The 4,924-nt window shown below is 39.9% G+C and overlaps 1 non-coding gene across 1 annotated transcript; it reads left to right on the top strand.

The window, feature by feature from the left end:
• Window positions 1–460: 460 nt before the first annotated feature.
• Window positions 461–566, top strand: LOC120268053. The gene has a single exon (XR_005538723.1). It is a non-coding gene; the product is annotated as a small nucleolar RNA R71 (small nucleolar RNA).
• The last annotated feature ends 4,358 nt before the right edge of the window (window positions 567–4,924 follow it).

The following is a 4,924-nucleotide window of genomic DNA, read 5'->3' as shown; positions in this document are numbered from 1 at the left end:
GTTACTATATGAGAAATTGGGGTGGTTCCTCCATCCTTGGTTGTAGGTGTTGCTATAAGGATTACCTTGTACCCTTCCCGAATTGCCCACAAAGTCTACTTGTTCAGTCGGGGCTGAAGTAGCAATTGAAATAGGATAACCAGATGGCATATGTGAACCCCCACAACTATCACAACTCGTGATTGCGGCCACCCTCGGTGAAGTCAATGTATCCAATTTCTTGCTCAATACCCCTACTTGGGCTGCTAAGGATGTAACCGCATTAATTTCATAGAGTCCAGCCATTTTCTTCTTTTCCCTTGCATTCCATTGGTAGTTTTTCATGGCCATTTCCTCTACCAACTGCCGGGCTTTTTCAGGGGTCTTGTTCCCCATTGTACCTCCTGTGGCGGCATCTAGAAGTTGTCTCATACTTGGATTCAACCCATTGTAAAAAGTTTAAATGATCATCCATTCGGGGAAACCATGCTGTGGGCACTTCCACAAGAGATTTTTGAATCGCTCCGTGTCTCAAATAAGGATTCAAGCACCATCTGAAAAAATGACGATATTTCATTACGAAGTTTCGCCGATTTCCCCGGAGGGAAGCACCTTGCAAGAAAAGCTTCGACCATTTCATTCCATGTCGTGATGGATGCTCGTGGTAAAGAATATAGCCACTGCTTTGCTCTTCCTTTTAGAGAGAATGGGAAAGCCCTCAATCTTATAGCATCATCCGTAATACCGTTAATCTTCAGCATGTCACAAACTTCTAATAAGTTTTCGATATGGTTGTTTGGATCCTCATCGGCCAAACCATTGAACTGCGCCGACTGTTGTATCATTTGGATGAATGCTGGCTTTAGCTCAAAGTTCGGAGCTGTAATCGGGGGCCGCACAATGCTAGATTATGTCCCCAATACTGACGGTCTAACGTAATCAAAAAGTGTTCTCTGTAAGTGTAATGCAAGAAAATGAATACTAAAATTGCTACTTAACCAAGCGAAGATGAATAATGATTGTTTTGATAAAGTGTAATGCAAGAAAAAATAAAAGAAACAAGAATGAGAGGCCCAAGTAAGTGAAAGGAAAGACAATCAATAGAAGTAGGGTACTAGGACAATGCTCCCCCTAGGATTAATGTTTCAAGTGCAAAACCTACTATTATGCCTCCTAACTAATGCTTAATGAGTCGTGAAAATCCTAACGTACATAGTCCCAAACCTAAGGTCAACCGTGACTAACTCTACACTATGTCCCAGCGAAGAAATCTCTCAGTCTCAACACCTCATATTGTGCAAAGTTGCATGGAGTTCTAGGGATTCCAAGTGATAAACCCTATTCCTATGTGTAGATCTAACCCTTTAGTCCAGGCGAAAGACCCCTAGTCACAATTAAGCCCTAGATACTAAAGTCATTTCAACGCTTCACTCTATTGCTCACGCAACTAAGCCCCAACGGAGTTCATCCTTTAGTTCTTCACTCTATTGTAACCGCAAAGAACTCTAGGAATTAGAGGTAGGATAAATCACACCGAAGGGGAAAGGGGACGCTCCGCTACCTCTCAACTCACCCTCTTAACCTTTTCCAATCTAGCTTTGTCTAACTCTCATGGTGTGTCACCTATCCACAAAGGTTACTAAGATGAACTCTCAGCCCTAGTGTCACTCTAAGGGAGAAATCATTAAACAAGAATTCAAGATTAAAACTCAATTTAAAACATCAATTAAGGAAGGCATAATAAAAGGTCAAAGAAACATTAACATCCTAGGGTTTACAAAATCCAAGTACCCACTAGGGGGTTTAGCTCTCCATGGAGCAAGATACAATCAATAATGAAATCGAAAGTAAAAACAAGTAATCCATAGGAAAACCCCCTCGGTATTCATGTTGATGGTCTTATGGAGTAGCCTCTTCTTCTCCAAAGGTCCCCTTGTCCGACCTAGGGCACACCTCGCCGGATCGGTGCTGACAAAAGCTCCCCCAACAACCTTCTTCCAAGAGAAGCACGGTGTCTAATCCGTAGGACCACTCCAAAAACTTGCCAAAAGCCTCTCAAAACCCTAGCCGATGGCCTCTCAAAAGATGGAGAGAAGTTGGAGAGAAGGGTGAAAAGATCCTCCTAAAATCGGGCTGAATCACGGCTTAAATATGGTTGGAATCGGGCATCCACACGCCCTTATGGATTTTTCACACGGGCATGTGGAATTTCTACACGGGCGTGAGAAATTTCCACACGCCGTGTGGATTCTCTGGAAATCTGATTTTCGGCCAGCTGTGAACAGTAACTACTACAGTGTATTGCTACAGTAAACTACTACAATACTCTGCCAAAACACTCCCAATTCCACACTTCTCATCGAGGCAACATAAACGGGCACACATTTATGCCGTAGATCGCAACTCTTCTTCGATCAAAGTCATCATTGGTGAAGATCTTGCTATCAATACACAAGTCAGGATACGCAAATATGACTGCTTTCGTGCCCCTCCAACTCATTGTAATGACTTGAATACATGGAGGTTGGCACACATTCACATATCTTAGAGCCCCACTTGTGTCTTCGCGTTTGTTCCTTCCAAGATTCCAGCAAATAATGCGTTCACGATCTACTTTTAGCTTTTTTTCTTAATACTCAGCTTCACCACCCTAAATGTGCAAAAGAACACAAATACACATGTATTAGCGCTTAAACCTGATAAAAGTAATACTCATCGTAAGGAAAGAACACTTCGCATTCTTAACACACAAGCACTTATCAGTATTCAAGCCTAACATTTCTTCCACTTAACCTCAATGATGGAGTTGATATGCTTTGAAGTAAAATATAATTTTTTTTTTTTTAGAAATATTTTCACTTGATTGACTCAATCTCAAGGATGAAGTTAATGAGTCATGTGTGAAACATTAGACTTGTATCTTCTTCTACTTCTTCTCAGGGATGGAGTTGAGAGAATTCTTGACATTGTTTTAAAAGCCATTTCATTCATTTGGTTCAATCTCAATAACTGAGTCTATGATCTTTGAGGTGAGGCTTAGAGCCTTTTGTACTTGTCCTCAATGATGGAGGTGACAAGCTTCAAAGTAAATTATACTTCACATAGTCTTAGCTTTCATATTTGAAGCATAAACACTTCAGAGAACCATCACATTGATGAGTCTTGGAATGCATAATCTTTGGTATAACTTTGTTCCATATATATGACCTTCTTCACACTCAGAAAGCTCAGTCCTAGCAATGGATCTAATGAGTTTTCTAAATGTAAAATCTTTAACATGATCTCTTAAACATTTTGTGATCTCAATAGCATGAATAATGAAGGGGCCCAAGTGCAAGAGTGAGTTGGATTTCATGTTTGATGTGTCTTCATCAAAGAGTCAAGTTCTTCATGGTAAATCATTTATAATTCACACTTTGCAAAACCTTGATCTTTACTTAACTTGACATTGACTTTTTGTCTATTCTTGTCATGCCTTTTTTTAACGGGAGGCTAGTGAAAGGACATTTTTGGCTCAAGTGGGTGTTTAAGTTTTCAGTGATTACCCGTACAATATGTACTTTTAAGGTCACACATTTCTTCATCTATTTTCCTTTTCCTTTGAAACTTTGGCAATAACTGCGAGCATGGTACCTTATGCCCCCTTTAGCCTCTTATCCTCTTATGGGCTTGCCCCCTTGGTAGGATAAGTCTGTCACAGACAGAGGCCCGTGACTCCAAAAGTAATTTTGTTTTCTTTAACACAAACTCCTTTGGTGTTATTTTCTTTGTCTTCAACTTCCTATAAGAGTTGTAGTTGTTATAAATCCTCTTCAAAAATCTCTCCTTCAAACAATGAGACTTTGGTGGTCGGCCCCCTTTGATCTTATTATTTGACTAGGAGCGAAGCTCACCAGTCATGGAATTCTTTTTCACCATTCTCATTGCTTTGAAAGAGTTTGAAAATGAGATTAAAGAATCACTCCTTGGATTTTGAAAGTAAAAAAAACTTGCTTTCACATTGGCTAAGGTCATTCTCCTCTTGGTCAGCCTTTAGTGCCCCATTATAAAAGATTTTCCTCGGGTACTAGGCCTTTTTTTTTTTAAATGTCACATTCTTCCCCTTTAGTAGTGATACGAATGAAGGCTCCTCTTCACCATCTCCTTGCTTGACATTCACACTCCCTTTCAGAAAAATGAGTTAGTCAAAAAAGACCTTCTTAGAGCAAAACCATCCTCCTAGATCTTAGCAGGTGATATGAAGGACATTTTGGCTCAAGTGGGTGTTTAAGTTTTCAGTGATTACCCGTACAATATGTACTTTAAGGTCACACATTTCTTCATCTATTTTCCTTTTCCTTTGAAACTTTGGCAATAACTGCGAGCATGGTACCTTATGCCCCCTTTAGCCTCTTATCCTCTTATGGGCTTGCCCCCTTGGTAGGATAAGTCTGTCACAGACAGACGCCCGTGACTCCAAAAGTAATTTTGTTTTCTTTAACACAAACTCCTTTGGTGTTATTTTCTTTGTCTTCAACTTCCTATAAGAGTTGTAGTTGTTATAAATCCTCTTCAAAAATCTCTCCTTCAAACAATGAGACTTTGGTGGTCTGCCCCCTTTGATCTTATTATTTGACTAGGAGCGAAGCTCACCAGTCATGGAATTCTTTTTCACCATTCTCATTGCTTTGAAAGAGTTTGAAAATGAGATTAAAGAATCACTCCTTGGATTTTGAAAGTAAAAAAAACTTGCTTTCACATTGGCTAAGGTCATTCTCCTCTTGGTCAGCCTTTAGTGCCCCATTATAAAAGATTTTCCTCGGGTACTAGGCCTTTTTTTTTTTAAATGTCACATTCTTCCCCTTTAGTAGTGATACGAATGAAGGCTCCTCTTCACCATCTCCTTGCTTGACATTCACACTCCCTTTCAGAAAAATGAGTTAGTCAAAAAAGACCTTCTTAGAGC

This window comes from Dioscorea cayenensis, chromosome 8 (assembly GCF_009730915.1).
Source record: "Dioscorea cayenensis subsp. rotundata cultivar TDr96_F1 chromosome 8, TDr96_F1_v2_PseudoChromosome.rev07_lg8_w22 25.fasta, whole genome shotgun sequence".
NCBI classification, from domain to species: domain Eukaryota; kingdom Viridiplantae; phylum Streptophyta; class Magnoliopsida; order Dioscoreales; family Dioscoreaceae; genus Dioscorea; species Dioscorea cayenensis.
The sequence above is the reverse complement of the archived record's forward strand: the minus strand, read 5'-3'. Positions and strand labels throughout refer to the sequence as shown.